The 27,447-nt window shown below is 38.2% G+C and overlaps 1 protein-coding gene across 2 annotated transcripts in view; it reads left to right on the plus strand.

Annotated features, from left to right (window-relative positions):
• Positions 1 to 17,551, plus strand: part of LRRC3B (leucine rich repeat containing 3B) — a 126,400-nt gene extending 108,849 nt beyond the window's left edge. The window contains exons 2-5 of one of the 2 annotated variants that reach the window (XR_012519215.1): positions 3,035 to 3,712; positions 14,476 to 14,669; positions 15,314 to 15,384; positions 15,963 to 17,551. The gene's annotated coding sequence lies outside the window, so the exon portion shown is untranslated. The remainder of the gene's footprint in view (positions 1 to 3,034; positions 3,713 to 14,475; positions 14,670 to 15,313; positions 15,385 to 15,962) is intronic. The other variant, XR_012519214.1, reaches the window with a different exon arrangement.
• The last annotated feature ends 9,896 nt before the right edge of the window (positions 17,552 to 27,447 follow it).

Raw genomic sequence — 27,447 nt, forward strand, 5'->3', positions numbered from 1 at the left:
GCAATGCCACACATCTACAACCATCTGATCTTTGACAAACCTAACAAAAAACAAGCAATGGGGAAAGGATTCCCTATTTAATAAATGATGTTGGGAAAACTGGCTAGCCATGTGCAGAAAGCAGAAACTGGACCCCTTCTTGACACCTAACACTAAAACTAACTCCAGTTGGATTAAAGACTTAAACATAAGATCTGACACCATAAAAACCCTAGAAGAAAACCTAGGCAAAACCATTCAGGACATAGGCATAGGCAAGCACTTTATGACTAAAACACCAAAAGCACTAGCAACAAAAACCAAAATAGATAAATGGGATTTAATTAAACTCCAGAGCTTCTGTACAGCAAAAGAAGCAATCATTAGAATGAACAGGCAACCAATAGAATAGGAAAAAAAAATTGTAATCTACCCATCTGACAAAGGGCTAATATCCAGAGTCTACAAAGAACTAAAACAGATTTACAAGAAAAAAACAAACCCATTCAAAAGTGGGCAAAGGATATAAACAGATGGTTATAAAAAGAAGACATATAGGAGGCCAACAAACATGAAAAAAAGCTCATCATCACTGGTCATTAGAGAAACGCCAATCAAAACCACAGTGAGATACCACCTCACACCAGTTAGAATGGCAATCATTAAAAAAATCTGGAGACCACAGAGGCTGGAGAGGATGTGGAGAAATAGGAACACTTTTACACCGTTGGTGGGAGTGTAAGTTAATTCAACCATTGTGGAAGACAATGTGGTGATTCCTCAAGGACTCAGAAATAGAACTTCCATTTGACCCAGCAATCCCATTACTGGGTATATATCCAAAGGATTATCAATTTTTCTATTATAAAGACACATGTATACCTATGTTCATTGTGGCACTGTTTACAATACCAAAGACCTGGAACCAACCCAAATACCCATCGATGATGGACTGGACAAGGAAAATGTGACATATATACACCATGGAATACTATATAGCCATAAAAAACAATGAGTTCATGTCCTTTGTAGGGACATGGATGAACCTGGAAACCATCATTCTCAATAAACTGACACAAGAACAGAAAATCAAGCACCGCAGGTTCTCACTCATAGGCGGGTGTTGAGCAATAAAAACACATGGACTCAAGGAAGGAAGCATCACACACTGTGGTCTGTTGGGAAGGTTAGGGAAGGGGCAGTGGGGAGTGGGGAGGTTGGGAATGGATAATTACATGGAGGAAAATGCCAGATATAGGTGATGGGGGGATGGAGGCAGCAAACCACCTTGCCATGTATGTACCTATGCAACAATCCTGCATGATCTGCACATGTACCCCAGAACCTAAAGTACAATTTAAAAAAGTTATATTCCTTTATATCATCATGAAACAATTCCAGAAACAGTCCCATCCTCACTAGAATTAATTAAAAACTCCTCACCCATCCCACCAACAGTTTCCATTCTTAGTAGAGTCCAATTTTGAGTCTCAGCCATTGAAGCCTTCTCTTAAATCAGCAGTCAATAAATTTTACTTGGATATCAAGCTTTGGACTTAAGCATGAAGTTTAATTAAAAAAAAAAAAAACAGGAAGGAAAAGAATAAACTAGTTCTTGGCTCAGCAAATTAATCTGGATAATCCAGCTACAAATCCTTTTGTTAGGGACAGATTTGAAAAGCCTCAATCAACACATAGGGAACCTTTCATAAAAGCCTCTCTCTGCCTCATCATGTTTTGCCCTCTTATTCTTAAAAAGCAAGCCTTTCCAACGAGATGCCTAACACTCTGCATTATTTAGTCTTTGTAAGCCTTTCTAAAGTTTTGCTACATTAAAAAAATAAGATCAAAAAATTGCAGGTGTCATAATCCTAACATGTTCATACAATTTGCAAAATTATTCCTGCAATCACCTACTTCACCCTATTCTTTTATTTATGCTTATAGTTATCTTTTTCTATTTTCAGTTGTCATTCTTTTCTCTTTCAACCCTTTCTTCCTTCTCCCCTTTTGCTGCCTGGTGCAAAGTCACCTAAGAATATATTCTATATGAAATTTCTAGAGAAATGCATTTTTTTCTTGATTTTTCAAAGAGAGACTTCATTTTATGCAATCCCGTCTCCTTTTCAATGTAATGTGGCCTTTGGTTTAGAGGATGCTTTAAGGCTTCTCAGCTTTTTTGGAGCTGGAGATGAAGGGAAGAATGAATGGAAGCTCCTAACTGGAAGGAAATTTCCTATTTTTGTCTATAATGTTTAAGTCAACAGTTCTGCTTGTAGGTGACTTTTCACTTTAAAAGTTGAAGGAGGACAAAGATTGATCTATTTCCCTTCTAAAGAAAAAAAAAAACAAAACAAAAAACAGCCATTTTGAAATCTCTATAGAAACCATGCAAGGACAAACTACTTTCATTTCAGAGGTTTCTGGAATTCTACAGCACTCTTCTGGGAGAATGGCCTTGTGTCCAAAGATGGGAAATGTTATAATTCAGTTGGAGGTTATACACTTGGGAAAATAAGTGGTTAGGCCCAGGAACAACGATCATGATGAAATTTAGCATTTGTAATCAACTTAGCCAAGAGCTATAGCTCAGCTTCAGGTCAAGATATAGCCAATCTCCATTTTACACAAACGACCTCAGAAGAAATTAATCTGCTCAACTAAATGTGTTAACTAGGTTATTCTAAATGTGGCTCATTAATTCTATACGAATACATACCATGTTGTATAGTGAGTATCATTCTGGGCTTTTCTCTCTCCTTCAAATAGCTGTTAAATATTTAAAGTCAAGAATGAAACATTTATCTTTGTTGGCACATACCCAGTGGAGACACAGGCATAACTTAGGCATTGTTTTAATGTGGCAAGTAATTAAAAATGCAACTCAAATTGGCTTAAATAGTAATCTGAGCAATCTAGAAGTGATGTAAGCTGCAGGTAAAGCTTGATCCAGAAGCAATGAAGATGCCTTCAGTTATCTTACATACTTAGTATGTAAGCAAAAGTTTAAAAGTATGTAAAATTATTTAACAGTCTATAACTATTTCTTCCCCAGGGTATCTCGGGAAAGATGGTCAATCCCTATAAGTCATGTGATCGGAAGAAGACTTAAAAGGGTCTCAGCATCCTGAGACAAGTTCTTTCAAACGTGTGCCTAATGGTTGAAAATTCTTTAAGAGTGGACTAAGGTGTTCTAAAGAGACCAGACTTATAAGGCAAGCATCTCTTAATATAAAGAAAAACTGGAACATGTCTTTCCTCCAGAATGAACCTCTATAGCCAAATATGTTCCTGAGTGATTGAGAGAATCTTTGCAAGAAAGAAGAGTTGTATTCTGGACCAAGTGGAAGCAATGCTTGTAAAGGATGAAACCACTTCTCCTGCCATTTGGAGATGTTGTTCCTCTGCTTTCCTCCTCATGAACTCCTACTGATCCTAAAAAACCTTGCTATTATTCATTCTTATATCTCCAGTTGCTGACTTAGGGCCTAATTCAAACTAGGCTCTGAAAAAATATTTTTTGAGGAAAAGCTTATTGAGACCCATTCTATTGTAAAGAAATAAAGGAGACACCAGTCCTGTAAATCCAGACTCCAGTGGCCCTCATGGCAGAGACATCAGTCACGTTGTATCTAAGGCCTATCTCAAGAGCAACCCTGAAAAGGCAGCTAAAGCTTGTGTGAGGAGAATCCCCGGTACCTTGTAAGATCTTCCTCTGACACAGACTATACAGGTGGGGAATAGTCTCCATATAAAAATACACAAAAGTCACTTCCTGACGTTTTACAAATAGAAACTTATTTACAATTTGAATTGTATAAAGTACTTCAAAGGTTTAAAATATCAAGAAAAACTTTTGGTTTGCAGAATTGTGGGTAAAATGTCAGATTTGAAAAGGGCAAACTCTCAAATGCTATTGACAGAAAAAAAGTTCAGTAATAAACATAACAGAAAAATTTCAACAACAAACAACAAGCAACCAAAATTACCAGCTAAGATTCCTGTTGGGACTAACTTTTCTTTATTGAGCTTCTCGGTGTTTATATGTCAGAGTGCTTTTGGAGGTGGAAAAGAAAAAAAGAGACCGAAGGAATAGAAATATGTTACACTGACCTCACTCTAAAAATATTTCGGATATTAAATTACAAATTCATGTGCAAGCTAAAGGAGGAAGAATGAAGTATTCATTTTTAGCTTTATATCATTTATTCATTCTTTTATCCATATCTTTCATTTCAAAAATTATTTTCATGCAACTTAAAAACATTTAAACGCTATAGAATGATACATGTTCAGCTGTTTAATAATTTACTTTGAGAGTCAATCACTGCAGAGAAAGAATGGAGTGAGAGCACTAACTGTCACCCAAGGGTAACTTTTTTGAAAATAAACAAGAGGAAAGACAATGCAAGTGCTATATATTAAATAAAACGAAGCTTTTATTTAGAAGACAATCCATTTGCTTTTCTACCTGTTGTGCCATCGTATCACTTACAGCCAGGCACACTCTGTCACCACAAATATAGACTTAAGTCTCTTTGGAAGAGAAGCTCATTGGTGAGATGGTAGGTAGGATGAATCGGGACTGGATGGGTCAAGCACTCAGCAGAGCTGTGAGTTGGGGAGAATGAAATGATCTCTCTCCCGCTGTGATCCCACAAAACTCTAATAAATATAAGCTGATTTCTCTAAGAAACCATTAGGATGGGAAGGGGGCAGGGTTGAGTAACAAGCTAGATTTGAGCAATGCCTACACTGAACATCTCACAAACACAGAATCAGAGTGGAAGGTATCATAAGGAGTTGCCACTGCTAATTCATAGAGATGTCAAGGAGAGCCATGTTTTTAAAAGTCTCTAGTGTAAGCAAGGGCCCAAGTGACATCTGCATTCCATATAGCTGCAGAGCCAACAGCAAGCCACTTTCTGCATTTCTTCCCTCTACTCCACATTTTCCCCAGTCATGTCAAGCTTTTCATCACCACTGCTGTGTCTTTGGCCCCAAATGGGAGGTATTCTGAAAGATCACTATATGAACCTTTCCATTTGGACTTCATTCATGGCCTTGCTACACTTGACACATTGAAGCTAACACCTACTTAGGTTTTAGTTTATACAGAATTCGTGTCCCTGCTTTAAAAAAAATCATTGACTTTCCCATGGAGAAATTTTTTAAATTGCCTTGAATAGAGTTAACCGGATGCCTGCATCTCATTACTGTTTCTAATTTCTGCTCGAAAACCCCAGATCGGGATTTTAGGAAGTTTCATTTTTAATTTATTCTCATTGAAGAATATACTGAATGAGGCGATGTATGGGACCAGATCTCAAGGGGGAATAGAAGAATCAACATTTTACAGGCTACAAAAGTCTCATTTCAGATTGAAAAAGTAATTGTAGCCCTACGAATTGCCTTTATTACCAAAAATGCAGCACCTGTCTGCTGAGGAGTAGCCTCACTCATTTCATATGAATTAGCTTCTTGATACTAATGACAAACATCATCAAGCATGCTATATCAAGCTGAATTCCTTCAAATCCAGGCCCAGCTCACTGACAACCAAATAGTTCTCTGAAGCAAATGAAAGGTACAAGTTTGAGGGGGCACTGTGTGGTGATGACTTCCCAGCCAGTAGAGCTACAAGTGTACTGGAAGACCTCCATCCTTCATAAATGTGTCTGATAGCTACTGGCACTTGAAAAATAAACAACTGTAACCTTTGTGCATCTCCATTTAATAAACAAATGGCCCTTGAGAAATTCGCTTTCTTGTCAATCTATTGCTGTCTGTATTCATCATTTTTAATTTGATGGAACAAAGAAAGCAAATAAACAGGTGGGATAAACCAAGGTCCAGCCATGTCCAGGACACCTTGTCCCTTATAGTAATTCTAACTCCAATCCATGTGGACATTTTGGAAGTAACGTGGAGCATGGGGTACAAGGAAACCCAGGAATCAGAGTGCCGGAATTCTACTAACTAGCAGGGTGGCCCCAGACAAATTACTGTTTTCTCTGTTAATAATTCCCTCAACGAAAATAAGAGACTAGAGCTAGGTAATTATGGAGGCCCCCTCCTTTAACACAGGTTGTGGAGACTGTCTGTTCATAAATCCTATCTTCTTTCTGTTGTTTATGAAATAAAGTTCAAATTTATCATGTCAGTTTTACATGCTCTCAACAATCTGACCCCAGTTTATATTGCACTTCTCTTCCAGCTACAATTTATTCTCAAGAAGGCAGGAGATAAGTACATTTATTCTGAGTTTCAGAAACAGGGGACACCTGTGGGCCTTCCCCCATGAGTCCCTAGCAGGAACTTTTTGCTTCTTTGAATGCCTTGGCTGACCCAGAACCTGGCATATTGTAAGTATTCAATAAGTAATTGTAATGAAGAAACACAGTAACTTACTTCTGCCAGGGCCATTTATTTGTTAAATGGAGATGGACAGAAGTTAAAATTGTTTATTTTTCAGGTACCAGTAGGTGGCAATTACATTTACAAAGGATAGGATGTTCCACTACACGTGTAGTTCCACCTCCTGGGGATATCATTATACTCCCAACGCTGCGGTCATTCTCATCTTCAGTCCTTTTTTCATGCATTTTCTGGGGCCTGGCATGACTTCCTGTCTGCCTCCAATTTTTCCAAGTTCCATATTATCCAGAAGGTCTTCTCAATATGGTAGCCTATATTTGTCTTTGCTCTTCTAAAGTACTGTATCAGTTAGCACATTGTCTAACATTAACTCGCTGCTTGTTCATTAGTATTTAACATTTCACAGGTAACATTTTCATAGGTAAAAAAACTGTGTGTCCTGCAATGTAGTGGTTGCTTTATTATAATATTCTGACTAAATACTTAAACCAAATTTTGAAAGTAGCCATTGAAATTAAATCAAAATACACAGAAAAAAAATATATAGATTTCTTTTTTCAAAGCATATTCTTTTGAGAGTATTTTTACTTCACTACTCTGAGATTTAAAATGTGGGTTTCTCTGGAAGGGATTCCATATAACCAATGTGAGAATGAAAACATTTTAAATGCTACTAAAGGGTTATAGTCATACGCTTGATGAATTCCATATGATTAGGTAATTGAAATATTTCCTTTTCTTTTCCCTTTTTTTGCATGCAGCACTTATTTTTAGCTTTATTGAGATACAATTTCTTACCATAAAGTTAATCCTTTTAAAGTATAGAAGTCCATGGTTTTTTATATATTAGAGGTGTGTACCTATCACCACTGTCTAATTTCAACATTTTTAAAATCATCTCCCAAATAAGCCCTATATCCATTTGCAGTCACTCCTCATTCTTCCCTTTCACTGGCCTCTTACAACTATTAAAATACTTTTTGTCTCTATGGGTTTGCCTATTTTGGACATATTCCAGAAATAAAATCATACAATATGTGATATTTTGTGTCTAGCTTCTTCCTTTTTGCATATTTTTAAGGCTCATCTATTTTTAGCATAGATCAGTGTTTCTTTCATTTCTTTTCATGACTGAATAATATTCCATCATGTGGCTACACCACAATTTATTAACTCATTAATTCACAGACACTTAGTTCTTTATTATTTTGGGGGTCTTATGAATAATGTTCTTATGAACACATGCAAGTTTTTCTGTAGACATTTGTTTTCCATTCTCTTGGGTACATATGTAAGAGGAGAATTGTTGGGTCAAATGGTAGCTCCATTTGTAACTTTTTGAATAACTCTCAAAACGGAAATACTGGGAGAAATACAGGTAAAAGATTAATCACACATATTTTATTTGTTTTATTGCTAAATGATAAATCCCACTTCTGCAATCAAGCAACTTAGTGACACATTTGATTAGGAGCAGGGAGACTGAGGAGGAAACTGGGCTTCAGTCATGAGTAGAATGAACTAGTACAGATAGGGAAAGCCTCATCATTACTAACTCTGTCCCCACACACTTAGTGAAGATAATGCCAGTTTTCAGAAATCTGTGGCACAGGAAATGTCAGCAGAGAAAGCATTTATCTGTGAGATTGTTTCAAGGGAATGAGTCCTGAGTCTGATAGGCACAGCACAGGCAGCCATCAAACTTGGGACAATTTGTCAGGAATTCTTCCTCCTTTTCTTTATTCTCCTTATTTCTCTGGAAACATCTGCTTTTCCTTTTTCACCCCACAAATTATTAACAATCTGGGAGCTACTTTCTCAGTGAAGATCAAAACATTTGGAAGATGACCGGTTCTAAAACTAATTCTGGAATGTACCTGAATCTGTGTTCTTATCTGCAATTATACCTATTTCAGGAGATTGTTTTGAGAAAATATGTGATCATCAATGAAAACTGCCTGAGGTGGTGCTATCACATAGAAAATTCTAAATGAACCTTTCAAGTACTTTCCCTTCTTTCCGGTATAATGCAAATTGGATGGTCCAAAGAATAGGAGACTAACAGTCAGAAGACATAAATTGGGATTTCAATTTAGTTTGTACTCAGGTTTTGTTTTTCTAGTTCTGTGAACTAGAACAATTCAATCTAGCCTCAGTTTCACTGTCTTTAAGATAATCATGCCTCTTTCGCAGTTGCCTACCTCCCAAGACTCAAGACAGTATAAAGAAGCGCTTTGTAAATGTATGAGTGTGCTCACTCTCATTCACATTCCATGGAGGTGTATTAATAGGATTTCTTTTTTCCTCAATTCCCTTGACTGGTTCCATGCTTTATTCATGTGCTCCTTGGCAACAAGGGATTAGAGGAAAAGAAGACACACCTAGACTCCAAAAATTTGGATTGCCGTGGGCTGCTATCCTCACTCACCCTATGACGTATATATTCCGCAATATTTAGAATCAAAATTTCTCTTTTCCTGATTTCTGAAACTCAAAACTGAGATAAACATTATGTTGCACTAAAATGAAGATAAATCTCCAACATGGAGCAATAGCAAGTCCCAAGTCTTCATACAGATGGCACAGAATTATTGTAGGTCTGGCAGAGGTCAAGTGTGCCCAGGTAGGTGTGCCCAAGGATGTAATTTTTATAACCAACCCTCCATCATGGTAAAAGCACACAATGTCAGATACACGTCGCTACATTTCCAGTAAACGCTTTATTTTTTTTAGAGGAGGGGGATTCCAAAGAGGAAAGTCTAATGCAGTTATCCCTTGGTATCCACAAGGAACTGATTCCAGGACTCACTCAGATATGAAAATCTGCAGATGCTTAAATCCCTTATATAAAATGTAGTTCTTGCATATAATCTGTGCACATCCATGTACTTTAAATCATCTTTACAGTATTTATAATAGTTAATGCAAGTGCTATTCAGAGAACAGTAATACTCATTTTTGTGTTACATTTTATTGTTGTATTTTTATTTATTTAAATATTTTTAATCTGAAGTTGATTAAATGGGCAGATGCAGAACGCATAGATACAGAGAGCTGACTGTGCTTACGGCATCTAGTGTAGATCACCTGACTCAGAACAGATTCTAGCTTGCCTTCCAGACCTATTGTGTCTGTAAAACTACAAATTACCTTTTAAAACTTGTGAAGCTAGAAGTCCACAAGTAAACTAAGTTCTACCATGCAGACAATCCCATGTTTCTTAGAGAGGAAGAGAGAAAATTGAAGCAGTGTTCCACATGAGAAGATGCACTTTTTGGAAAACAGGTGTCTGGTTACTCTGGACCATAGGGAACATTATAAGATCCAGGCCTTGGTATTATATTGCTGAGTGGTAGATGGTAGCAGCAGAGATGTTTCTAAGAGAGAGCTCCATGGTATCAATTGTTTCATTTCACTGCACTGTTCTTCACTGAGTAGCATCTAAGCCTGAATCACTGTGAAACACTTAAATCATTTCATAGCTCTTTCTGATTAATAGCTATAGTGGATTCTGTTGTAAGTGACTAAGAACCTTGAGCAAAAGTACTTCATCAAGGTATTCTTACCAGAATGAAAAAGAACCACTGAATTTGGATTTAACCAAATATTTGTAAAGCTTCAAAAAGAGGTATTATTATAAAATTAGTTCCATGTAATATCTCTAACATTATGAAGTTGATACAGTTCTTATTCCAATGATTATAGTAAATTTAGTGTTACATGCATGCAAGGTTGATGTAGTCATAAAGTTGGTATTTTTTCTGTAAAGTCTATTTTTCCTTTTTAATATTTTCAAACCTTTCTTCTAGCTCTGTTTTTCTCAAATTAAGAACAGCAGTTCCCTGCCAAAAGTTAATAAGGATATTTTAATTGGTGTTAGGAAAACTTCTTAATTTGCAAATATAGATATTTTAAAATTATGATTTGTAAAAATAACACAGAGTTAAACATATTTTGCCCTTATAGGGATGTTCTGCTGTAGAACTCTTGGTTTTTCTGGGCCAAGACCTGGAGGCACTACATACAAAGCATGGGTTGTGCCTTGGAAGAAATTTTGAGGCAGAAACACCTGTATTTATTGTAGACAAAATGAGTCAGCCTAAGGTCATGGCAACTGCCTACTGCCCCATTCTTGTTAAAAACTTTCACATTGGTCTCTAATTCCAAAAGCTGGATACTTTCCCTATTTCTTCCAAGTTGAAGGCTCATTCTATTCTTATTTTAATTTCCAAAACTGTAGTCCTTCTTTAAATCCCCCCCCCTTTTTTTTTTTTGGAGGTAGAATCTCACTCTGTCACCCAGGCTGGAGTGCAGTGGTGTCATCGTGGCTCACTTCAATCTCTGCCTCCTAGGTTCAAGCGATCTTCCTACCTCAGCCTCCCGAGTAGCTGGGACTAGGCACATGCCACCACACCCGACTAATTTTTTTATTTTTAGTAGAGACAGGGTTTTGCCATGTTGCCCAGGGTGGTCTCAATCCTGAGCTCAGGATACCCACCCACCTTGGCCTCACAAAGTACTAGGATTACAGGCAGGGGCCACCATGACTGCCATCCTTCTTTAAATACTAAGCTCTTTGTTAGAGCACTGTGATTGGCTGAAAAATACTAAAGATGATCTCCCTGTCTGCTCAGAGCAAGGCTTGCTATTATTAATTAATAATTATTAATTATTTGGTGGATTACTTTCATGTAATGGACATTGGATAGTCCATTACATGGACATTGCTATATATTTATCACAACTTGTTTCTTCCCTGTGGTTGACAGAATAAGGCCTCCCAAAGATGTCCAAGATGATCACATTCTAATTCCTAGACCCTATGAATAGGTGACCTCACATGGTTAAAGGAAATTTGCAGAGGTGATTAAGTTAATGATCTTGAGACGGGAAGATTATCAGAGATAATCTAGTGGGCTGAACAAATCATAAAGGTTCTTGGAAAGCAGGAGGCTCCAAGTAAGAAGAGATGTAATGACCGAAAGAGGTCACAGAAAGAGAAGAGATTGAAGGTGCTATGCTGCTGGCTTTAAAGATGAATTAAGGAGTCATGAAATAGTACATGTTGGTAGCCTCTTGAAACTGAAAAAAGAAAGAAAAATGGATTCTCAGATAGAGCCTCCAGAAGTAATTCAGCCCTGCTAACACTTTGGTTTTATGATGTCTGAGCTCTAGAACCCAAAGATAATAACATTGTGCTATCTACTAAATTGCTGGCTATTTGTTACAGCAACACTAGTATACTAATACATTCTTCTTCCTGGGTACACAGTTAGACTACATTTCCCAACTTCCTTTGCAGCTAGATGTGACCATATGACTGAGTTGTGGTCAATGGAATGTGGAAGAAGTGAAATCCACTACTTCTAGGCCAAGCCAATATAAAATCTTTTCTCATTATCCTGAATGATTTTTCCCCTTTATCTAGCTGTATGAAAATAATACACCAGATGACTCTAAGAAAAGGCTAGAGCCAGAATATGGCAGAATCCTGTTACCTTGAATCTCTATATGGAAATTAATCCACCAAAGAACCACACTGAACTGATACATAAGTAAAATTCTCAGGTATTAAGCCACTAAGATTTTAGGTATGTTTGTTAGGTAGTAGTTACCCAACCCTCACTAAAGCATCACTTGATCGATAAATGTTTATTAAGCACCTACACTTTACTAAGTACTAATAAATGGTGGAAGAGAGGCATAATTTATACCTTCTTAAAGTTTATAGTGTTCTCAATTTTCTGTCTACTTACTGAAAAACCTGTTGATAGCTTTTATCAACACTAAATGATGTTACTAATTCCTATTATCTCTGTAGTGATGGTTTTATATAAAGAAAATTTGTGAAATGATGTTAGCGACCAGGTTAATAACACATTAGTGACTCACTTGTAGAAATAAAAATAACTACATGTATTCATCAGAACATACTAACTTTGATACAAAAAAAAACCTTAAAATCTCAGTGTTTTAACACAATAAAAATTTTTCCCTTTTTTCCCGTTCCTGAAAAGTCCACAAAGTGAGGTTCTTTTGGATAATTTATGTGAGAATTGACTGAGAGACAGATTCACTTCCATCTTACAGCTCCAAGATTCCTTGGGTATCCTCTAGTCAAAAGATGGAGAAAAGAAAGAGTGAAGAAGGCACACAGACACATTTGACCAGCTAGGATCAAAGGTGTCACACATCACTTCCACTCATATATCATTAGCCAGAGCTAGCCACATGACCCCCTAGGTATAGGAGAGCTGGGAAATGGAGTTTCCAGATGAACCATCATTTCCCATCAGTCATTCTGGAGAAGGAGCATGCACTGTGAATGGTCACAAAGCCATCTCTGCCAGGGATCAGTGGGCTACTGATTTTGTTATTTACTCTCAAAGAAACTCTTTGAGATGGTTATTATTTTCCCTGATTTACAGATGAGATAAATATGGCTCAGAAAGTTTAACTAACAAAGTTGTGTAGACACTTTAGGGGCAAAGCCAGGATTCAAAGAAGTTTTTAGGCTACATTGTATTCTGAGAATGTACAGAGTTCTCAGGATAGCAACAAACATAGCATAACCTAAAACGAAAAAGGAGAGGGAAAGGGGAAGGGGAAGGGGAAGGGGAAAGGGAAGGGAAAGGGGAAGGGAAAGGAAAGGAAGAAAGATCAAAGAAATTGACCCCCCAAAAAAATTGAAGTAGAGATGGAACTGACTCCTAACCTTCTTCTGGGGAGATAGATTACATCTCACCTTCAGAAAAGAGTACTTATAGAGGATTAGGGAATGGGAATGACTGAAACAAGACTACTTAACATTTTGTTTATGGTGGTAAGAGAATACTTCTTCCTTCACCTCTACTACTCCCAGGGAACTTGTCCCTTCTTAACAAAAGGATCATTCAACATTGGGGAAGTTCTGTGTGCAATCTAACCTATTACAACAGCTTTTACATTGTCTCTATTATCCTTGGAAATTTAAAACATGAAATTTTTAATGCTGAAAGATAAAAATCTATCCAGGTGTGAGAAATTCTTTAGCATTTTTTTCCACTTCCTTTTCACAGTAGAATTGAAGAGTCATGTAACTTCTCACAGGAATTCCCCTTTGCTATTACCCTGGAGGAGAAGCCAAAAAAGTCCCAAGCCTTTTGGGTGCCTCACAGCATGATTAGCTTGACTCTTACCTTTAGGCAAATAAAACTGAATGCAGTTCTACATGGATGAAACATATTGGCATAAATGTTATTGTTAGGAAGTTTGATTGTATTAGTCTGTTTTCACATTGCTATAAAGAAATACCTAAGACTGGATAATTTATAAAGGAAGGAGGTTTAACTGACTCAGTTTTGCATGGCTGGGGAAACCTCAGGAATCTTAGAATCATAGAAGAAGGTGAAGCAGACACTTTCTTCACTAGTCAGCAGGAAAGAGAAGAGTGAAGGAGGACTTTGAAACACTTATAAACCATCAGATCTACTGAACTCTCTCACTATCTCAAAAACGGCATGGGTGAAACCACCCCAGGATCCAATCACCTCTCTCTCGACATGTGAGGATTACAATTTGAGATGAGATTTCGGTGGGGACACAGAAATAACCCATATCATTGATGATGAGGATGATGATGACAATGATGATGATGATGATGACGATGATGATGATGCTAACAATAAATAAGAGAAGCCTCAGGAACAGGTTTTCATGAGTATTGCAAACAAACTCTAGCCTAACAGCTCCACTGATTTCACAGGTCACAGCTACAGCTGAGCCTTAGCTCAGTGTCAAGGTAAAAGCAGCAAAAAGTCCAGTTCTGTGGATGGGTAAGGCTAGGAGTTGGGCAAGTGGTGAACTTTGGGATGTCCAGGGCCCAGCTGCAGAGAAAAAGAAGTCTTTCCTCTGCCCAGGATCACACTCTCGGGAAAGCCTTCAGCAGCTCTTAAAATCAGAGCTCACTTTAGCAGCCATCTAATTGCACTGGGGCGCTGTGTTTTCCTGTATCATCCCTAGCTCCACTGTTAGTCAGGGCCAGGGTAGTAAGCAGCAATTTTGTGTCTGGACCTAATGTGTATGGTGGCTCTTGCTACATTGTGAAAACCGTAATTCCTACTTTCCTTTCTTTAACAGCTGTATATCGAGTACACTGTATGGCCTCCTTGCTGTAGTGAGAAGAAAACTACAGCCAGCTTAAAAGCAAAGAAGGGACCAGAGCCGGAGTAAAAAGGGAGAGTCTGTTCCGTTTAGAAATGTGCATGGATGTGCCCAAGGCAAAGAGAGCAAGCCTTCTCCATGTGATCAAACAGAAGCTTGTTTTAAGTAAAGTAAGTTTTGCTTTTTAAGAGTGTTCAAAACATTAACAGAACTTTATTTTTACTGGGTCGGTAGTAGGTTAGGAAAGAGAGGAAATTGGAGAGAAGTCTGTTCTGAATGCTGGTGATCCTTCAGGATCCCAGATGAGAGGCAAAGTGTGTATGAGTGTTCTCCAAAAAAACAAGATGTGTCAAGGGGGATGTGTGTGTGTGTGTGTGTGTGTGTGTGTGTGTGTGTGTGTGTGTAGAGAGACAGAATATGTAACAAACCTGCACCTTCTTCACATGTACTCCAGAACTTAAAGTATAATAATAATTTTTAAAAAAGAGAAATTGCTCATCTGATTGTTGTGAAGCTGACAAATCCAAAATCTCAAAAGCTGCAGGTTAGGACAGCAGGCTTGAGACCCAGGTAAAAGTTGATGCTGCAATTCAAATCTGAAGGTGGTCTGCTAGCAGAATTCCCTCAGGGGAGATTGGTCTTTTTTCTATTCAGGCCTTTAACCACTTAGACTCTTTAACCACTGAGACTCACTTACATTATGGAAGGTAATGTGCTTCATTCAAGTCTTCTGTATTAGTCTATTTCACGTTGCTATGAAGGAATATATGAGGTTTATAAAGAAAAGAGGTTTATTTGGCTCATGATTTTGCAGACTGTACAAGAAGCATGATGCCATCATCTACTTCTGGTGAGGCCTCGGGAAGCTTCCAATCATGGTGAAAGGTGAAGTGGAAGTATGCATGTTGCTCACAGAAAGAGAGTAAAAGACAGTTTCAACAATCAGCTCTTGTATGAACTAATCTAGTGAGCACTCATTCAAACCCATGAGGCAGGCAGCAAGCCGCTCATGGGTATCCACCCCCATGACTCAAACACCTCCCACTAGGCCTCACTCCAACACTGGGGATCACATTCCAACATGAGATTCAGAGGGGACAAATATCCAAACCATAACGTCTACCGATTTAAGTAGAAATCTCATATAAAAATACCTTCATAGATATATGGAGAACAATATTTGAGTAAATATCTGGTGTCATGGCCTAGCCAAGTTGATACATAAAGTTAACCATCTCAAAGTGCTTCTGTGAGATTCACCCAGAAGACTACTGGTACTGGAGGGGCTCTGAACCCCTTCCTTTTATTTCCTCTCCATAGCATAGGGGTCTGGAGTCTTGCATCTGACTCTACCACCTTAACAGAACAGCCCAAGTGTTGTGGGGTTTGATGCTTATGTAATTTGAGTGATCATCGTTGAGAAATAATTAAAATATATAAAACATGTTCATTTTTCATTTCAGACATTACTGATGGGACAGAAAAGAAATAAACACTTTGGAGATCAGCTAGGCAGTTTCTTATGAAGGTAACCATTTCCTCTACCCTATGGCAAAGCAATTCCCCTAAAAAATAACATTTGTCTATAAAAAGACTGAAAAAGAGTTTCATAGCTGCTTTATTCATAATAGATCCAAACAAAGTAACTAAAATGTCGATTAAAAAATAAATGAATTAAAAATAGTGATATATTCACACAATGGAATATTAATCAGAAATGAAAAGGAAGGAATTGCCAATATACAGCAAAACATGCATAAATTTTAAAAATTATGCTGTACTAAATAAGCCAAATGCAAGAGTACATTGTATAGTAGTTCATGTATATGAAACTCTAAAACAGGTAAAACTATTCTTTAACGTGAGAAGATAAGTAGTTTTCCTTATGCTGTTGACTACACAGTCTATATTCTTTGATTGGCTCCTCATATAACAAAGTCTTGTAAGCTCTCACTAGAGAAACTTTTCAGGATTTCCTTTGGCATGGATGCATGAAATTCACTTTTTTTATTTCTGATAATTTAGAAGAGTTTTCTTTAGTTTCTTGACACACTCTGGGTGACAACACAGCTATAACTTCTTATGGTTTTTTGTGAAGAGTGCTTCACGAAGCACTCAGGAGGAGCTTTGGTATCTCCAGATATGATGTTTCTTGGCATGGACCCTGATGACAACTCAGCCGCTGGCCCACCTCAGCCAGATTCTCCCTGGTCCCTACCCTCCATCTCCCCATTTCTGCAGGGATGATCCTGGGGGATGAGTTGGCCATGAAGCCTGAGACACAGGTCCTTAGGGGAGTAGCAACTCCCTCAGATCCTTCTCTTCTGAGTAAAGACATAGCCCTGATGCTTGATGCTTGTATCAGATATAAACTATCAGTGTGGCTGAGAGAATGTACAGTTAAAGTTGGCAGCCCCAGGATCACCTCCAGGGCACATGGCTAGAGGTACTGCTTTTTATTTTCATCTTCAGAGAGAAACAGGCTAATACCTGGACGGCATCCATGCAAGATCAGGGCTCTAAAGCTTAAGCATCATGAGCATGTGCCTCATAGCTTTGGAAACTTGTTTACTCTAACCTCAGTCTCCTCATTTGAAAAACAGGGATGATAATAATAATGATACTATGGGAATCAGGATTACTGAGAAAATTTAATGTATGTAAAGTACTGAGTATGATACCTGGTCTGTGGCAATTACTGAAATATTAGTGCTTGGATGAACACATCGACACCCATTCCAAATCTACTGTCTCCAGCCAATCTTTATCCTCAGCCTCCAACCAACACATTTAACGTACTGACACAGTAGACAGCTCTACACAGAAGTCCACTAGACACTTATCCATCCTTCCAGAACATTCCTCCTTCTGTCATTTCTACTTTGTTGAATGACAACACAATTACAAAGTTACTCAAGATAAAAATAAGAGTATATTTAGATACTAATTTTAGGTCACTGCTGTTCATTAAAAATGTAACATGAGTCACAAATGTGGGCAACATAGGTAATTTAACATTTTCTGGTACTCATAGTAAAACAGTATGAAGAAATATGTGAAATTAATTTTGATGATATATTTCATTTACTCTATCTCCAAAAGGGTATCATTTCATACAAAATTATTATCGAGATATTGTATATTCCATTTTAATACTGCGTCTTTAAAATTAAGCATGTATATCACACTTACAGCATGTCTCAAATTGCATTAGCCACGTCTAAAGTGCTCATTAGGTACACATGGCTAATGGGTACTATGTTGAACATCACAGCTCTAGACTCTCCCAGGTAGGCCCACCCCACTGCATATCCAACTGATCATCCATTTTCATAACTGCTCTCTTTGTGTTGCCTTCAAAGTCTGTTACCCTCTACTTTCACTTGCCAGCGAAGAGGCTTTTGTATCCTAAACTGATGACTCCGTTTTCCAATTATTTTCCCTTTCTTCAAGCTCACTCCCTTCCAGTCTCTCCCTCAGGCTTCTACCAGCGGATCTCCTGTGACAACACATTCAAGATGAAGTGCTGAGGCCTTAGCTCATCACACAGGGTCCATCACGTATGGCCCCAGGATATGCCCACAGTTCTATCTCCTACCCTGACACATTCTTCTCATTCATGTTAAGAAACATTTGACATTCTTTCAACAAATATTTACTGACCAAAACAAAATCCTTGACCTTAGTGACTTTTATTCTAGCTACACAGACATGCACATGCCGTTTCCTCTCTTTGACGTGACAGAGGGCTCCTGCTTTCTTTTCTTCAATGGCCAACTTCTGCAACAATTCCCTCTGGCAGAGTTCAATACCCCCACCTCGTTTATCAGGATACCTAGCCTTGTATTCTTATAGCACTCTCTTAACGGAACCATTAAAATGATCATGATATACTGTTCTGTGCTTGCTGATTTTTCTCATCTGTCTCCAGCACTTTCCTGTATGTGTGTAAGGAGAGTAAAGACACTATTTTACTTAAGTTGCTGCCCCACAACGTGGCATAGGGCCTGGAACATCATGGGTACTCAATAAATATTTCTTGAGACCATGAATAAAACCAGACCAAAAACAGCAACCCTGAGTCTTATTTAGTTCATGTTTCATCACTAAAACCTGATTTCATATTTTAAAAGGCGAAACAAGTTATTTCCTCCCACTGTTTGACAAAAAGGACATTTCCCAGACCAATTTGAGGTTACTGAAAGTGTAGGAGAGCTTTTAAAACGTCTTTAAAAACTATACTCTACACAAAAGGCATCCCAAAAGAAGATAAATAAGCATTTACCTAAGAAAATCTGACAACGGTGTATTTATGTGGGAGTTTCCAGGGTTCCCAAAAATTCCAGCCAAGAAAAACACCAGTTTGTGTTCTTGTCTCAATTTTGTCATTTTAATAAAAAGTTTTGCTTTTAAATTTATTCTGTAGCATGCTGTGTGAACAGCAAAGTTAGCAGATGTGCTCCTCTTTTAGTCAGCTGATTTATACAAAGTCTGATTCATTGAAAATAATTATATAAGGCATTCTTCACTTTATGAAAAGGTTCACCTACCATGTCTCCCCATGTAACACTCACTGTGTGTTTAATACAATTTGCTTTATTAAAAATATATGCACAAGAATTTTTCAGAAGCAACATGTTATTTTTGTGATATTTAAAAACATTTTTAAAAAATACTTTGCCAAGTAGTATTTTATTTTCACCTAACTTTTTGAAGTTGATAAGGCAGGAATAATTCTCTAAATTATGATGGTGATAACAACAACAATAATAAATAACAGTAACTATTAGGAATGGTCGTGATGATCACCAGTGTTCACTGACCATTTACCATGTGCCAGATACTGCTTGAATGTTCTCTACATCATGAACTCTTTAATCCTCCCAATGATTCTTCCAGTGAGGTAGGATATCGTTGATATTCACGCTTACCCAGGAGGTATTGAGTCTTGCTGCACTGAGTTTCTCTCAGTTTCTCATATTGGCCGTAGTGGGTTAAATAGTGCTCCCAACTATTACACATCTAAGTCTGAAGTCCCATAATCTGTGAATGTGACTTTATTTGGAAATAGAACCTTTGCAGATGTAACTGGGTAAAGGATGCTAGGATTAGATCATCCTAGATTTAAGGTGGCCGTAAATCCAATGACTAGTGTTCTTATAAGAAAAGGAAGAAAGATATTTGAGACACAGAGGCATGGGGAAGGAGCCCATGTAAAAATGGAGACAGACTTTAGAGTTATGCTGCCACAAGCTTTGGAATGCCAGGAGTTACCAGAAGCTTAAAGTCAAAGAAAGATTTCTTCCTGAAAGCCTATGGAGAGAAGATGTCCTGCTGAAACCCTGACTTCAGACTTTCAGCCTCCAGAACTATGAGAGAATCTATTTATGTTGTTTTAAGCCACCTAGTTGTGATCATTTGTTATGACATCCCTAGGAAACTGATACACTGGCCAAGATCCCCTTTGCTGTAGATTTTTATGTACGCTCTTCCCTCAAGCCCTATGAGCGGAACGCAGGAAGGAGCAAAGAATGCTCCTGTATTGCCAGCTCTCACCATGACAATTCTGTGTAACAAATAACTATTTCAGTGACAACCAAAGATGAGCTTGTGTTTTTCACACATCTGCAAGTTGATTAGGACAGTTTTGTTGATCTCACCTGGGCTCATTCATGCCTCTGTAGGCTGGCTATGGGTCAGCTTACCCAGCATTTGATTGGCTGGGTAGCTCTGCTTCAAGCTATGAGGCTAGTGTGTGTGGTTCTTCATGGAGGATTGGGCTCAGATCACTCCCTTCCTTAGAACATCATGCTAGCATGGTAGATTCTTCCTGTGGTGATGGCAGAGAAGTAAGAAAGAGCAAGCAGACCAAGTGATGCCTCCCTGGAACCTGAGTTGTCACATTGTGACATTGGTCTACATTCCACTGAGCAAAACGAGTCACATAGAATCAAGGAGAGGCAACACACACTCCATCCATAAGGGTGAGGGTAGGTGAAGAGGAAATTTAACAGACTCTAGAAAGGTAGAAACCATAGACCCTTTTCTCTCAGTCCCACGCCCTGTCTTCTACTTCCTGCCTGCCATCTTCTACCTCCATTTCAAACAACAATGTGGTTATCACCACCGCCAAGTCCTTCCCTACAAATCAAATCTTCACTAGGTATTTCACCCACTCTTTTTATTGCTATTGCACAGATTTAATTTGTATTTATTATTTGCCTCCCATATAGACTACAAACTTTTGGGGGACATGACCAAAGTATCTCTGTTTCATAGACATTTTTTTCTAGTACTTTCTAATTGTCCTACCCAAATTGGCTTTTACAGATCATTATTTTGAGAAAAAAAAAATTTTTTTTAAGCTGTTTACCCACAGGTTGTTTCATCTTATGAGATGTCAGCATATAATGATAGTTCTGGCAACATTTTCAGCAGTTCTTCCCACAGGTGGTGGTGGCTCACAAGAGGGTCTTGTCTTTGGTAAAACAGGGGACCTGATAGGTCTCCTAATTTAACCCTCTCACTTCAGAAATGGGAAGCTGGAAGCCTAGAGAGATGACATGATTTCTTCAGATGATCTAATTACAGAAGGAACCAGGATTGCTGTATTCAAGTAACATCTTTACTCATTAACCACGTCATATGTTTTTGATCCATTTCTATTCCTGGTTAGGTCTTTGATCAAACACAGAAAAGTAAAATTCTCTCAGCTTAATAAATCAAGATCAAGTAGTAAAGAATCACGTGAGATATCATGCTGGTGATAGTTACTCCTTGAATTCCAGAGGAAGGGACATTCTCTTTGAATGGTAGTATCCTTTTAGACTACCAAAGCCTATTGGCCAGAGTTCCAGATAGGAAGCAGAATTCAACTCACATGACCAGAATAGACATTAAAGAGGTGTGGGCAACATTGCAGAAGAACCACCAGAGATCAGCAACAGTGGGAAGCCATTACTTCCTAACACAACCCTACCATTTTCCAGTACCATCCCATGCAGACTCCGGCTCAGCCATGTGACTTGACTTTATTAATGAGACAATCAAAGCTTTGAAAATGGCTTGCAAATTTTTTTTTCTCTATTGGAAACCTGTTATCCCCTTAAGAACAAGCCTGGGCTAGCCTGTTGGAGAATAAGACACTATGTGGAGCAGAGCTGAACCACTCAAGCCATGGCCATTGTAGTTTAGCTAACAACCAACATTTGCGTGTGCCTCAGTTGAGATGAGAAGTATCCAGCCAGTCCAACCACCATCAGGAGTAGGTCTAGCCAATTTATAGACTGTGAACAATAGAAGTGGTTATGTTTTAAAACTCTAGGTTTTAGGGTGGTTTCCTATGCAGCATCATTGCAGCAGTGTTAACTGATACATCACACCTAGGGTTGAAGTGACAAAAAGTGGAAAGAGTATCATTCCACACAGAGTCCATTGAGAGAAGGGACAGTGGAGTGGGCTCACATCACGTGGTGTCAAAGCAAAGAAGAATGCACCAAATGTCTCTCTCCTCCACCATATGACCTCCTGCCACTGCTTTCACTGGTCATAGCCAATAGAAGTCAGTCAACTAGGGCTCATAGATACATCACCTGCAGGGACTCACATACTGAGGAAAAAGAACAGCTCAAAGATGGGAACATACTAAATCTCTAGCAGGGTAAATAGGGAACACTAGCACACCTAAGAAATATTTAGTTAGTATTTGGGCACCACATGTTTTTATTCATATTTAAATTCATTGGAATCTCTCTAATAAGAGGCTTTATTTCCCTAGACTATGACTGAAAACTGCTGCCAGAGTGTAAGGGAGAAAGAAATTAAATCTAAAATAACATGTGTTAGGGAATTGCAAAGAGATGAAAACCTAAATTGTAGCAAAACATAACCCTAGATTCCAATTCTGTCCTGATAAAAAATTACTTACTTCCAATTTGCCCATAATTTGAAAGATTTTTATTTGCCTCTAGCTTTCCCTGTACCTTAAACTTTTCAACATATTGTCCATATTTGCAGACTGATTTGGTAATGTTTGGTCACCTAAGAAATTTCTATGTAATGAAACCAGCTATTTATAGCCAATATTAAAATCTCTCATTCAAGCAAATGAACTTTTATTCTTGTTGCTGAAATCCTCTCAGCCAATGCCTGCTGTTGATGAGCTCTAGGGGCACTCTTAGTGTGTGCATTAGTTAGGATTTGATGATATGGAATGCGGGATTTTAAAATAGAAAGTAGACTTCATGAAATTGCAGGTGCTGATGGAGAAGTCTATAGAACATTGTGGTCTCTGTGCTTGGTGTGTGCCTGAAGTCACCATAAATTAACAGAGTCAATAGTGAGAAACAAAAGCAGGATATGAAGTCAGGACTGGTGAGGACATATTTGGAATTCTTTCTCACTACCTCCAGTCTCAGTGATGTGGTTGGTCTGCAGTAGGAGACAGTGAGCTTTGCTGCAGAGCTGCACAGCTGGTACATGTACCTAATCTATGCTTCTGAGACACTGAAGGAGTTCCATCAGGATCTGGAGGAGCTGCAGGCCTAGCTCCGCTGCCCTATGCATACCAACAAGATGAGATAGCAGATCGGTGACAGCATGCATGACCTGCAACAACATCCAATGCCTTGCATTGATCTTGAGAGCGTAATTACTACTGATTTGCTTCTATCTTCCAGATTACATGCAAATATCTTTGTGACCATGCATAACGTGGAACCTCATAGGAAGAAAATTCTGGATGTTTCCAGCTTAGCTATGTTGACACAGTAAATAGGCACCAAAATCTACACTTGTTTTACTCAAGATTCTTCAGCTTGACAACGGTAGAAAACCATCTAAAACTGGTTTGATTTGTCTAAAGGAATTGAAAAGTCTATGGCATGAGTCTTCAGACATGATTAATTCCAGATGTTCAGACAATGTTGTCAGAAATCTGTACATTTTCTTGGCACAGCAAAGAAAACAATCAACAAAGTGAAAAGGCAACTTATGAAGTGAGAGAACATATTTTAAAACCATATATTTGACTAAGGATTAATCTCCATAATACACAAGGAACTCCTACAACTTACTAGTAAAAATACTAATAATCTGTTTCAAAAGTGGACTAAGAACTTGAATAAACATTTCTACCTGTATGTCAAAGATAACATACAAATGGCCAATAGATACATGAAAAAAATGCTCAACATCACTAATCATCTGGGAAATGCAAATCAAATCCACAATGAGATATTATCTCATACCTGACATCATGGCTTTTATCAACAAAAATAAGACCACAAGTGTTGGCAAGGATGTAAAGAAATTTGAATCCTTGCACAATGTTGATGGGAATGTAAAATGATGAAGCTGCTGTAGAAAAGAATATGGAGGTTCCTCAAAATTTAAAAATAAAACTATGAGGATTCATCAATCACATATGTCTATCAAAATAATTGAAATCATGATCTCAAAGAGACATTAGCACTTACATGTTCATTACAGCACTATTCACAATAGCAAAATGTGGAAATAATCTAAATATTCATTTACAGTAGGATGGACAAAGAAAATATGGTATTAGGTTGATAAAAAACTACTTTGTGGTTTTTGCCCTCACTTTTAATGGCAAACACCACAGTTACTTTTGCACCAAATGAGTATATTCATACAATGGGATACTATTCAGCCTTTCAAAAAAAAAAAGGGAGAAATTTTGCAGCATGTGACAACACGGTGAAACTTAAGGACATTATGCTAAATGAAGTAAGTCATTCACAGAAAGACACATGCTGCGTGATTCTACTTATGTGAGGTATCTGAAGTAGTCAAGTTTGCAGAATCAAAGAGTAGAATGGTCATTGCCGGGGGCTGGGAGAAGGGGAAATGGGGCGTTACTAATCAACTGCCATAAAATTTCAGTCAAGCAAGATAAACGAGCTCTAGAGAACTGCTATGTGACATTATGCCTACAGGCAACAATAATGTATTGTACACTTAAGAATGTGTTTAGAGGATAGATCTCCTATTACATGTTTTTAAAACAATAAAAACAAATCTGTACTTACTTATCTAAGTGTCCTGTTTTCCTTGTGGTTGATTTTATCCACAGACAGGTTTTCCCAATGTGATGGTAAGAATTACCATCAGGAACTTCCAGCTTGTATTTTACTGGCTTAGGGACCTTATGGAACAGGAGTACTTCTATTCGCTAGGGTTCTCTATGGGTCTAGAAAGAGTTTTAAATAGGGCCTTGTATTGGTTTCCCAAAGCTGCTGTAACAAATTATGGCAAACTTAATGGCTTAAAATAGACCAACTTTATTATCTTATAACTCTGGAAATCACAAAAATTCAAAATGGGTCAGCAGAGCTACATTTCTTTCAAAGGCTCTAGGGGAAAATATATTTCCTTGATTTTTTCAGCTTCTAAAGGCTGCCTGCATTCCTTCACTCATGGCTTATTTTTCTATATTCAAAGCCAAGAGTACAGCATCTTCAAATCTCTCCTTTGTGTTTCTTCTCTTTCTCCTCTTTCTCTCTCTCTCTGTCCCTCCCTTCCATCTCTCACTCTCTTTCTCTCACCAACCTCTGTTTCTGTCATTACAACGAATTGTCTGTGTGATGGTTAATTTATAATACATGTCAACTTGACTAGGATAAGACTATAAGTGCCCAGATATGTGGTCATTGTTCTTGTGAGGATGTTTTTGGATAAAATTCACATTTCAATCAGTAGACAATAAATCAGATTACCTTACCTAATGTGGGTGAACCTCATTCGATCAGTTGAAAGTTGAGTAGAACAAAATGCTGACTTTCCCTCAAGTTTGAGAAAACTCTTCCTCCCTGACCACTTTAAGCTGGAACATTGGTGTTTTGTTTTGTTTTATTGTTCTCTTTCAAAAACATTAGCTCTTCTTGAGTCTCTAGCCTATGGCTTCTGGTCTGAAACTTACACCACAGGCTCTCCTGATTGTCAGGCTTTTGCACTTGGACTAAAACACCACCATTGGCTTTCTTGGGTCTCCAGCTAGCCAACTGCAGATCTTAGGACTCCTTAGCCTTCATAATCATCTAATCCAATTCCTTATAACAAATCTGTGTGTGTGTGTGTGTGTGTGTGTGTGTGTGTGTGTGCACATGCGTGTGTGCGTGCATGCATTATATTGACTTTGTTTCTCTGGAAAGCCCCGAGTAAAACACTCTGACTCTAACCCTCTTGCCTCCTTCTTATAAGGATTCTAATGATTATATTGGGCCCACTCAGATAACCCAAGATAATCTCTCCATATCAGGACATAGTCATACCTGCAAAGTCCCTTTTGCCATGAAAGAAAACACATGGGTTTGGGGAATTAGGATGAGGTGGGCATCTTTGTGGCCATGATTCTGTCTACCGCAGGTTCTCATTGGCCCAGAGCGGACCATTTCTTCATCTCTGAACTAATCTCTTCAGTTTAGGGGATCTAGTGCTGTGTAATCAGCTATTTCTGAGACATTTGATCATATCTTTATCTAAGCAGAGGAATTAAGTAGCGCCAGTCACACTATGTATATTGAAAGCAGTTGGGTCTTCACACGCCATTTCCATACTAAACGGATTTGGATGCTGGAAAGACAAAAATGAAAGGTATTCTCTGCAACCCCCAATCCCAAGGTCTTTGAAATCTCCTAGGACTGTTCTATGATAAAGAATTCTGGAGTTGAAATCAATCCAATTCTGCTTTAAATTGCAGTTGACCACTTCAGAGTTGTTTGACTTTGGATGAGTTACCAAATTTCTCTTAGCCTCAGATACTTCATTTTGAAAAATAGGGATAAAATATATCTATAAAGCACGGCTATCATGTTGACTAAAGAAAATCAGTATGTAAAATTTCTAGAAAATGAGTGGCCCTTAGCTGCTATGCAATAAATGAAAGTTCCTTTCTCCTTTCCATTTCTTTTCTGTGATAATCTGTATTTAAAACCCCACAAGGTGAATTTGTAAAATCCAATCCTCAAGAGCTCTGTTGAACTGAGATCGGGATGATTTCCCATCTGGGCATGTATCATGACCATTTGGAGATGCTGACTCCTAATGGACAGATTTGAGAAACCACAATTAAGAAGCAAGAAGTTCATTCTTCATATGTCTACCTGGCAAGAAGGGATCAAAGGCAACGATTGTCACCAGTAGCTCCTAGAGAATTTAGGGGAACAGAGAATGAGAGGGAAATGATCTTTGGAAGCTGGGAGAAAGACTCCAGGGTAGCCTCCATGCAGGCTTTTCTGGGAGCAGATCCTATTCTTCTATGATCTCTTTAAAGTCCCTTCCAATCCTACTGGGTCATTATTATCAGTGCCTATTAGTTAAGGCCTAGAAATAAACCAACTGGCACTCTTCTAGGAGGACTGGTGAAGAGTTAGTAAGCATGAAGAGGTTAATAAGCAAGTGTTCTTCAAACATATAATACGCTGCAAGGGTTAAATAATAACATTAAAAAACTGTCCTGAAATTTTTGCTATTTTTCATCAATACTTATGCATACATTAAAACAGAGAGGGAAAGGGTCTGTTCACAGTACAGAGTTGATTGGGTATGCTGGTAGAAAATGTGGGGAAGGAAAGCAAAGGATAGTAAACATGTGGAGGTTGAGACTGAACATTATTTATTTTTGGACTTTTAAAGATCTGGCAGAGCGAATTATGAGCTATGATTGACCAATTCTGGCACGTCATCAAGAAAAGGACAGAGAGGACACGTCTCTAAATAAAATTTAAGTATACATGCAGGCCTCATTTCCTTGATCTCATCTGACCTGAAAAGCTGATCAAGGTGAGGATGCATGTGGTTAGGAGAAGGGCTTGGGACTTGGAGGTGTGGTGACAACTGGGGACCACATGGTGTAAGAGAAGGAACCCCAACCTACGGGTCAGGATCCTGGTAAATCTCTGCCTAAAGACTGTGTGACCTTGAAAG

The sequence above is a fragment of the Saimiri boliviensis genome, chromosome 9 (assembly GCF_048565385.1).
Source record: "Saimiri boliviensis isolate mSaiBol1 chromosome 9, mSaiBol1.pri, whole genome shotgun sequence".
Lineage (NCBI taxonomy): Eukaryota > Metazoa > Chordata > Mammalia > Primates > Cebidae > Saimiri > Saimiri boliviensis.